At 54.4% G+C, this 10,692-nt stretch overlaps 1 pseudogene across 1 annotated transcript; it reads right to left on the bottom strand.

The window, feature by feature from the left end:
- Positions 1-1,718: 1,718 nt before the first annotated feature.
- On the bottom strand, positions 1,719-9,862 carry LOC311219251 (major vault protein-like; annotated as a pseudogene). The gene is made up of 8 exons: positions 9,704-9,862; positions 8,480-8,730; positions 7,400-7,445; positions 4,632-4,783; positions 3,935-4,073; positions 3,260-3,471; positions 2,434-2,550; positions 1,719-2,139 (listed from the first exon to the last, which is right to left on the bottom strand). The product of its transcript is annotated as a major vault protein-like (transcript).
- Positions 9,863-10,692: the final 830 nt, after the last annotated feature.

Below are 10,692 nucleotides of genomic sequence, written 5' to 3'. Positions count from 1 at the left end.
CGGAACCCCTCCCCAGACTCCAGGCCCCTTACCCACTTCAAGGGTCGCCCATTGACTAGCTGACCCAGCTTGAAGCTCACTGCAAATGCACATCACTCATCCCTCATGCATGCCACAGTCACAAGTGTCCCTGGACATAGCAGCATGGACCCACCTGATTCCCTGGCCTGACGCCTCAGCCCGGACCCAAGGCCCCCATTACTCACTGGCTTGTCCAGCTTAAAGTTTGCAGGTGAATGCACATGTACACCCCATGCAGGCCAGCTTGGTGAAGATGCAGACACTCAGACCACCCAGCAGCCAGCACCAGGCTGTGACCCGTGGCCCTGATCCAGCTGCTGGTGCAGAGCCTGCACTCACCTCAGACCAGTTGGCTCCAGCAGCTCTTTGGGAGGACACAATGCTCACTCCACATGGCTTGGAGGAGAAGACCCCCCCACTCACTCCAGTAGCTGATGCCAGGACCCCACTGGACCCAGTAGGTGGCACCACAGGCCAGGTGCCCACTCCTCCAGTCTGACTGGCACCCAGTCCATTCAAACAAACACACACGCAAACACCCCTGAGTTAAAAGCAAAATAATGAGAGAAAGAAGTAGATAGGACAGACTGCGGTGATCAGATGCAAACCAGACAAGTGTACATCCCATTTTGCCTGTGAGCCACCATTTTACAATTTTTCTGCCTGCCCCCCCTATTTGTTCCTCCTGCTTCCTTTTCAACTTGCACTTCCTACATGGGTTTGCAGTGCTCTGCAGTTTCCTGTATCCCTCACAGTCCAAGGTCTGCCTGGTTTACTGTCTTATCTGTTGCAAAGTCCATGTTGATCCACCTAGAAGTATTTTGATAGCTCATCAACTAGTGTGACTGGGAGTGATTTTTTTTTTTCTTGTCATTGTCTCCATGTTTGTTTTGTCAGGTCTGTGCCTTATCATTTTGCATATTGTTCCCCTTTCTTTTCTTATCAGCCTGATCCAGAAATCCTCACTCAGAAACCATTGCTTGAATCAATAGTCCCACATCCTGTCTCTTCTCTTATTTATTACAACTGTCCAGGTTTGTTTCTGGTCATTGTCTACTAACTTAGAAGTCCTTGATCAAGATAAACCTGCTGGAATAAACCTTCCATGTTCTCACATGCCCTTACCGATTAGTGTGACCAGACACCAGAGATACTGAAGCAAGGCAACAGAAGGGTAATCCTTGCAGGTCCAGCCAAGACTACACACGGTTACACTGACAACTGCAGCAACTCTGATCCTGCAACTCCCTTCCAGAGAAGTGAGACTGTAAAACACAGAATGCTAGGGCAATATAGACCTGTCTTATAGACCTATAAGACCCTTTAAAGGTACTTAGCAGCAGTACTAAGTCTGCTCCATGAGTGCATCCTTCCCAGGAGATGAAACAAATGGCTGAGAATTGTTGTGCAAGAAGAGAAGATGATACAATTCTTTCTGGTTCTTTAAGTGGGAGAATGTCAGATTATGTGATAAAAGCTCATCTGCCCAGCCACAAAGGAACACAGAAGCATGACAGGTGGTCATCCCCTGCAAAACACACTCTGATGTCACTGCCCCCAACCCCCACCATCACTTTGACTTTACAGCTGCAATCTGTTTGCTTTATTCTGACAAAAGGAAACACATGAAGAGGGACAGGAGGTTCCAGCTGCTCAGGACACCCAGCTCTCAGGGGAAAGTCCAGATGCCTGGGTCCTCAGAGGGCAAAGGCTGGGGAATTGGAGTTTTCTGGAGGAGCTGCCAGGCCCAGCAGCCCCCGGGCAGTGGTAAAGAGGTTGAGGGGTGCAGCACCATTGGTGATGAGGGTCGACTGGAGTCCCAGGCCTTGCAGCAGCTTCATCTGGAGATGGGCACAGTGCTGGTCATCTCTCCCAGCACACCACAACCCTGGCAGACCATAACCCCTCCAGCGAGTCCAAGCAGGCACTGCCTCCTGGAAGCCCTGTCCTCCTTGAGCCGCTTCCCCACTCAGACCTGCCCCATGGAGACCCCACCCTATGGCGATAGCCTTAGCCTTGAGCTTGGCTTGGAGGATGGCCGTTTCGCCCTCGATGCGGGTAGCCTCCACCCAGGCCTGAGCCTCTGCACGTGCCACCCCCGCGCTCTCCACCACTGCACTGTGGGGCTGCATCACACACCGCGCCCACCACGGGCCTCACCCCCTCCCACCACGCCTTCCGCCCCGAGCCCCGCACCTCTTCCCCAAGTGCCCTCAGGAATATTGAGGACCATGGTTCACCCTGGGAAAGCTGCAGAGCCCCAGCACACTGTGGGGGGATGGAGGACCCCGGTACACCTAAACCCACTGAGGAAGACCACTGCATGCTGGGAAGGTGGAAGACCCCAGTGCCTGTGGGCAAGCAGAAGCCCTCAGAGCCCCCAGGGCAGCGCATAACGAGGAGATGGCTGACCTGAGAGCCTCGAGCTCCAGCAGTTCTCTGCGTGCCCGCTCAGCCTCAGCCTGGTCAAGGAGACACTGTCATTCCAGGCGTCCTCAGGCCTCCTGCGCTAGGTGCTCTGCCTTGTGCCTGTTGACAGAGACCAAGGGATGCGAGATGCATCCCTTTGTTAGGCATTGGAATAGGCTGCCCAGGGGAGCGGTGGAGTCACCATCCCTGGAGGTCTTTAAAACATGTTTCGATGTAGAGCTTAGCGATATGGTTTAGTGGAGGACTGGTTAGTGTTAGGTCAGAGGTTGGACTCAATGATCTTGAGGTCTCTTCCAAGCTAGACAATTCTGTGATTCTGTGATGCCTGGGACACTGGGGACAAGGTGGGACGCAGGCTATGCTGGAGATATGGGGGAAACTGGGGGTGTGGGGAGGTAATGAGGATATGGGGGATGTTGGGAACATGGGGAAACAGGGCATGCTGAGGGTATGTGGCATGTAGGGGATGTGGAAAGACATGGAAGGAAGTTTTGGGACACGAGGGAGATGGAGGATATTTGAGGACATGAGGGATGTGGGGGAGATGGGGATATCACAGAATCACAGAATTTCTGGCAACTTAGGGCAACTTATGGGCAACTTATGGCAACTGGCAATTTATGGCAACACAGGGCATATGGAGAGCCGAAAGTACATATTTGGGAACATGGAGAGACTTTTGGAGAATCAAGGGAGACCTGGGAGTTAGTGGTGATCCTAACAGCAAACTGGGAGGTGCACTGGAGAAAGACAGGGGACATGGGGAAGACTTGGTGGGACATGAGGTGACATGGGGAAACATGGGGACCTAGCAGCAGCCTCCTGGGAGTTGGTGGCAATCTCGATAGCCAGCTGGACACTGTGCTGCAGGGCATCACGGATGCGCTGGTCCACAGGCTCCACACTCTGGATGTCGATGCTTGTCACCACCAGCCCACTGGGGGCAAAGCGGAGCTGCTCCTGCAAACGCCCGCTCTCATCGAAGCCAAACACAGCTGAGCAGATGAGACGATTTGAGTTCTGGGGACACTGGGGGCATCAGCATCACTTGGGGATGTTGAGGCCATTGGGGCAGTGGGGACACTGGGGAACATACAGGGCTTCATTAGTGCCAAGCAGAGCCGAGCAGAACAGCCTGTTTGAGTTCTTGGGGCATTGGGAAATTCCTGATGTCCCCAGTGACTCTTGGGCACATCAGAGGCTCAGGGGGACAACGCAGACCCAGAGTAATATGCAGGAGCCACAAGGTTATGCTGAGTGACACAGAAGGGGCACACGTAGTGGTGGGGGGGGATGTTGAATCTGAGTGGACCATGGTCACACATGCAACATAGGAAGACATGTGGGGGCATAGGTGACACAGGATGGTGCACCAATGACCCAGAGTACCATGGCAGGAGGAGGGGGTGGAGGCACTGGTGATGCAGGTGAAAGTGGGGGTACTTGGGCTTGACCAAGGGAAAATATGTATGACCAACAAGACCTTGTGGAAGTCATCAAAGGTGACGGCAGCAACAGTGCCACACACACAGGAGGCCAGGGCCTTGCAGGCATCACCCACAAAGTCAGGGACACTGAAGAGGCACACCAGATCTTTCGGTTCTTCTGGTACCTCGAGGTGCCTGCAAGGAAAGTGTCCTCAGGTCTCTCCCACCCCAGAGTGCTCCCACCCTGGTCCTTGATCCTGGCCTGATCCCACTCCTACTGCCATAACCCACCTCTGTCCCAGAACCACCAACCAAAGGTCAAAGCATCAGGCTCCACCCAGCTGCCAAGCTGCACCTCCTGGCTCTAGCATGTGCTCCCTAACTAAAGGCTCTGTCCCCAGTGATGACCCAGGATCTGGTCTGTCCCCATATTGTTGTCAGTGCCTCCACCAGATCCCGCCCCACCTCCTCCTTGTCCTCCTAGCCCAGTCCTGCCCAAGCAGCATCACTGCCCGATAACCCTGATGTCACCCACGGCCTAACCATGGCCCCACAGCCCAAGTGCTGACCCCACAGGGCTCAAGGCCCTATCCCCAGCGTCCAAGACTATCCCAAATCTAACCCCGCCCCCAGACCCTAGCCATGTCCCCAAGGCTCACGCTCAATCCCATCCCACACCATTTACCTGAGATGGTTCCAGGCCCCCACCCTCAACACCCACCCCCATGGCCCACCAACATAAGCCTCACCCACCAGTTGTAGGCCAGCTGGAGCTGGAGGCGGGCATGGTCAGCAGTCTCGATGGTCACGATGTCGGCACAGAAGTCGGGGCCAAGGCGTAGGCAGAGGCTGCGGCGGGCATGGGGCCACTTGGGGCGGCCTGCTGAGAGGGACAGGACCGTCAGCTGCTCCATAGAGCAGCTGACTATTTTCAGTGGCACTGGGGACCACTGAAAATAGCCTGGCTCCCTTTTCTTTGATCACCCCTGCACTCAGGTATTTATCTACATTATACATCAGTAAGACCCAAGCCTTCTCTTCTCAAAGCTCAAAAGTCCAGCTCCCCCAGCCTTTCCTCCAGGAGACATGCTCCAGGCCCTTCATCATTTCTGTGGCCCTTCATTGGACTCTCTCTGCAGGATGGGCAGGTCTCTATTGTAATAAGGAGCCCAGAACTGGATGCAGTGCTCCAGGTGTGGCTTCACCAATGCTGAGCAGAGAGGTGCATTACCTCAACCTGCTGGCAACACTTTGCCTAATGCAACCACTAGCTGTCACTGCGGCAAGGGCACATTTCTGGCTTTTGTTGGACTTTGTGTCCACCAGGACCACATTTTGCAGAACATTTTCTGCAAAGTTGCTTTGCAGCTGGGCAGCCCCAGCATAAATAGTGTGTGGGGCTGTCCCTCCCCAGGTTCAGGACTTTGTACTTGTCTGTGTTGAACTCCATGAGGTTTCTGCCTGTCCAGTTCTCCAGCCTATCCAGGTCCATGCCCTCCTGTGTTACAGCAGCGGGACCCTCTGGCATCTCAGCCTCTCCCCCCAGCTTTGTATAAATCACAGACTGGCTGAAGATCCACTCTGCCCCCCCACTGTCCAGATCTTTACTGGAGGTGTCAAATATGACTGGAGTGAGTACTGATCCCTGGGGTACACCACCAGTTACCGGCCTCCAAACAGACTCCATGCCAGTGGTCACCACCCTCTGGGCTCAGCTGCTGAGCCACTCTTCAGTTCATCTTGTTCTGTGCTCATCCAGTCCAGGCTGAAGCAGCTTGCCTGTGAGGATCTTATGGGGGAATGTGTCAAAGGCCTTCCTGAAGCCCAGGCAGCTTCATCACTTTCCAAGGGATCGAGGTGAAGCTGATGGGCCTGTAGTTCCCTGGCTCCTCCTTTTTGCCCTTGAAGAAAAGTGTAGCACTTGCTTTCCTCCATTCTTCAGTCATCTCTCCCAGTTGTCATGACCGTTCAAAGATCACCAAGCAAGGTGTTGCAATGACATCAGCCAGCTACTTCAGCACTTGTAGTTGCACCCCATCAGGGCCTATGGAACTATATATACACCCAATTTGCCTAAGTATCCTCAAATCTGATCCTCTGCCACCAAGGGCATGCCTTACTCCAGGCTTTCTCCCTGGTCTCCAGAGCCTAGGATACCTGAAGACTGGTGTGTCTGATATAGACCGAGGCGAAGGCGGCATTCATTCCCACAGCCTTTTCTACATCCTGTGTCACTAGGTCCCCTGCTTCATGCAGCACTAGGCCCATATTTTCTTTAGTCTTCCTTTTGCCCTTTCTGTACTTGTAGAAGCCCTTTCTGTTACCTTTGACATCCATTGCCAGATTGAGCATTGGCTTTCCAATCTGCAACCCTACATGCTTGAATGGTGTCTCCATTTTCCTCTTAGGTTACCTGTCCCTGCTTCCATTTTCTGTATGTTTCCTTTTTGTGTGTGTTTGGCCAGGCTTGTTTATCCACGAAGATCTCCTGACATTATTGACCTACTTCCTGCTCTTGGCTTGGACTGCTCCTGAGCTTGGAGGAGGTAAGCTTTCAGAATCCCATAGGACTCTTCTAAGCAGGTCTTTGGAGAAGCCACAGTCTGCCCTCCTAAAGTCCAGACTTGTGATCTTGCTTTTTGCCCTGCTTCTTCCCCTCAGGAGCCTGAACTCCACCATCTCATGGTTACTGCAACCATGGCTGCCTTGGACGTTCATGTCCACATATCCTGCAACTGAACACAGTTCTCTAACTCCTTTTGTTGATACCCCATGCTGCATGCACTAGGAAACAGACCCTTCAGAAGAGGTTCCCCAAATGTGCTCATTTCCCAGAAAGTGTATGTTTTGTCTCCCCATAATGATGTCCAGAGGGTTGGACTAGCTTTGGCAGTCCTTCCACAGCACTCTGGATCCAGGCGCCTAGCAGGCAGCAAAAGAGAGCAGGTTGACCAATGGGTGCCTCCATCCCCTGAAGCATGCCCACCAGTATCACTCACCAGTTCCTCCCAGTGCTCCTGCATGGCTCAGGGTCAGTCTGTTTCATTTGAAAACACATCCAGCTCCTGACTCCTCAGCTTTGAGGGCAGCAAACGTATTGTGCAGCTGCAAGATAGGGAGCAGGACAACTCCTCTTGGCATCAGAAATCTCCAGCTTCCAGCCTTTGTCTTTGAGTTTGCACATACCTATCTGCTAGGAACAGGCTCTGTCTAGCTCACATGCCAAGGACATGCCATGACATAGAGGTCCCTGCCCCTGCTCCCCAGGGCCCAGCACCACCAACTCAGCCCAGCAAAAGCCTGCAGGGTCACATGCTACAGATATGCCAAGGATATGGATCATACCCAAGGACATGCTGCAGACACATGCTAGGATACATGGGTCCCCACGCTGTCACCCAGTCCTCAGGGCCCAGACCACCATCTCAGGGCCTAGAACCACCCAGCGACATGACAGAGACAGGGGTGAGTGGTCTAGACACATGAAGGACATGCTATGCCAAGTGTCCCAGTGTTATCACTTGCTCCCTAGGCCCCAGTACCACCAGTTTGGAGCCTATTACTACCCTGTACCTACACACACCAAGTTAGGAGTTGCGTGACAGAGACTGCCAAGGATGTGTTACAAGTCCCTACACTGTCACCTGGTCCCCAGGGCCCTGCATGGCCAACTCGAAACGCAGCACGACTTCACACCCTGTCAAGGACAAGCAAAGGGTCACATGCACATGTACATTGGGTCTGGTGGGGATGGAGTTAATTTTCTTCAAAGCAGTTCGTATGGTGCTGTGGTTTGGATTTGGGACCAAAATAGTGTTTATAACACACCAAGGTTTCAGCTACTGCCGAACTGCACAGCACCAAGGCCTTCTCTGCTCCCCTGGCTGCCCTGCAAGCAAGGAGGCTCAGGGTGGGCAAGAAGCTGGGAGGGGACACAGCCAGGACAGCTGACCCCAATTGGCCAAAAGGCTATTCCAAACCGTATGACGTCATAAAAGTTTGTATTTTATAAAAGCTGGGAAAAAGAAGGAAGAAGAGAGACATCTGGGATGCTGGCACCTGTCTTCCCAAGCAACCATTACACATGATGAGCCCTGGGAATGGCTGAACATCACCTGCTGATGGCAAGCAGTGAATGAACTCGTTAGATTTCTCTTGCTTGCACACAGAGCTTCTACTTTACCAACCAAACGTTATCTCAACCTGAGACTTTTCTCACCTTTACCCTTCCAATTCTCTCCCCAGTCCCACTGGGGGGAGTGAGCAAGCAGTTGCGTGGTGCCAAGTGCCAAGCAGCCTACCAGGGTTAAACCCACAACAGAAGGACATGCCAAGGACACACAAGTCCCCACACCATCACCTGCTCCTTGGGGCTTGGCACCACCACCACTGGGCCCTGCATCGGTCAGTGGGGCCACCTATCACAGTTGTACCAAGGACATCAGCCACATGCCCAGGACACACCAAAGATGTGCAGGTCCCAGTAATGTCATCTAAACCCAGCACCACCCTCTGTGTCACCTCTGTGCCAAAATCCTGCGTCCCCCCCACCATATCCACCACATCCCTGCCCCACCATGCCGACAACCACAGGTGCTCACCGTGCCCGCCGCTCCTGGTAGTCATAGACCTGCACAGCAGCGTTGTGGGGCACCTGGTAGGTGACGGCGTGGGTGCGGTCATGGTGCTGGACCTCAGCATCCAGGCTCGAGGAGGAGGGGACCCCAGCATCCAGGCCAGTGCGGTCTCCACAGGCTTCGGCCAGCAGTGCCTCCACCCCAGGGGGCAGCTCCTTCTCCCACAGCTCCTCGGACTCTGTCAACATGTAGGTCTGGCCCGTCACCACCTGCACCTGCATTCACACCCACCTCATGGTGCTGCTGGGCTGGGATGGCCGCTGGGGGCACTGGGAAGGGATTTGGAGGGCACTGGAAGCACTTGGAGGGTGTATGAAGGCATTAGGAGGGGCACTGGGAGCATTGGGAGTTTGGGGGCACTGGAATGGGTATAAGGGACACTGGGAGCACTAGGATGGTGTGTCTGGGGACATTGGGAAGGTCTGGGGGAACAGAACAGGGGTTTGAACACACTGGAAGCAGATATATGGGATACTGGGAGCCCTGAGATGGACTGTGGGAGGTGATGGGGGGTTCTGAGAGGGGGCCCAGGGAGCTCTGGGAGCATGTCTGGGGCCACATGGGATACTGGGAGCACTGGAAAGCAGTGTGTGGGATACTGGGGTAGGTTATAGGAAGCACTGGGAAGGGAGCTGGAGGCACTAAGATGGATTTTGGGAGCACTGGGAGAGGGTCTGGGGATACTGGATTGGGATATGGGGGCACTGGAGGAATGTGGAACACTGGCAGGAGAACTGGGGGCACTGGGCGTGGGAGTGGAGGGATATAGTGAGCTCGTGAGATTACTTGGGCTATAGGGAGTCCTGGCTGTTTTGGGGAACTATGGGGAGCTATGTGAATTATAGGAAGCGATTGAGGGCAATGGGGAGAACCTACAGGCATCTGTGGGGGCTGCAGGGTGCTATAGAGGGCTGTGGATGAGTGGGAAACATTTATGTGGTTCTACAGAGGATTATTGGGGACTATAAGGAGCTGCAGGGATCTATGGAGAACTACAGAGTGCTGTAGGGGAGCCCTAGAAGTCTACAGGGAGCTACAGGGAGCAGTAATGGGATTATGGGGAGCCACAGAGAGCTAAAAGAGGCTATAAAGCAGCTATAGGAGACATTAAGGGCTATAGGAGGCCACAGGAAACTCAGCTACAGGGAGCTATGAGCTCCAGGGGAGCTATAGCAGCAGGGCAGGCACCTTGCCTGTGCGGATGTCGCACACATAAATGCCCTCGTTGTCAGCTAGGGCCACAGCCTGGCAACGTTCCAGCACAGCCACCTCGGTGGGCGGCACATACTCGAGGGGGCCCCGGGCCAGCCAGCGGTCACCTGCGTGCCGTGTCACCTCTGTCCCCTCCTGGGGATGTGGGGATACCATCAGCAACCAGCCTGGGGACGCAGGGATGCACGGACCCCTACCCAACCCCTGGCTGGGGACATGGGGACAGACGCACACCTCATGGCCCTCTGCTACCAGCCAATCTGAAGGCATGGAGACAGGGAGCACCCCCACGGCCTGCCAGCTTGGGGACAGCACCCCCTCCCATTGTCCTCTGCTACCCACCTGGCTTGGAGACCCAATGATAAAGACAGATGTCCCCTCAAGTGTCCCCTGAGGCCCCCATAACCCCCCAGACATCCCCCACATACCCATCTACCCCCAGGTACTCGACCGTCCCCCCATGGCATCCAGCCACCAATGGCTCATCCCCAGGTAGCTCCCCCCAGGTCCCCTGTTCCTGTAGAGGCTCCTCTCCACGGGATGCAAGTCTGGCCTGGAGTCTGCTCCGGCAGGGGTTCTCCACAGGCCACAGCGTGCTTCAGGTCAGATCCACTGTGGGCTCCTTCCCTGGCTGCATCATGGAGCTCTGCGCCGCTGGGATACACCATGGGCTGCAGGGGGACAGCCTGCTCCACCAGGGGCCTCTCCCTGCACAGGCCGCATTGGAACTGCTGATGTGAGCCTGCAGCACATCCTGCCCTTCTGCTGCAATGACCTCGGTGTCTGCAGGGCTGTTTCTCACTCAAAGAAGAAGAGGAAGAAGAAGAAGAAGAAGAAGAAGAAGAAGAAGAAGAAGAAGAAGAAGAAGAAGAAGAAGAAGATGACGACGAAGGAGAAGAAGAAGAAGAAGAAGATGACGACGAAGGAGAAGAAGAAGAAAAAGAAGATGAAGACGAAGGAGGAGA

The sequence above is a fragment of the Netta rufina genome, assembly GCF_964035555.1.
Source record: "Netta rufina genome assembly, chromosome: 27".
Lineage (NCBI taxonomy): Eukaryota > Metazoa > Chordata > Aves > Anseriformes > Anatidae > Netta > Netta rufina.
This window is presented reverse-complemented; position numbering and strand designations above follow the sequence as displayed.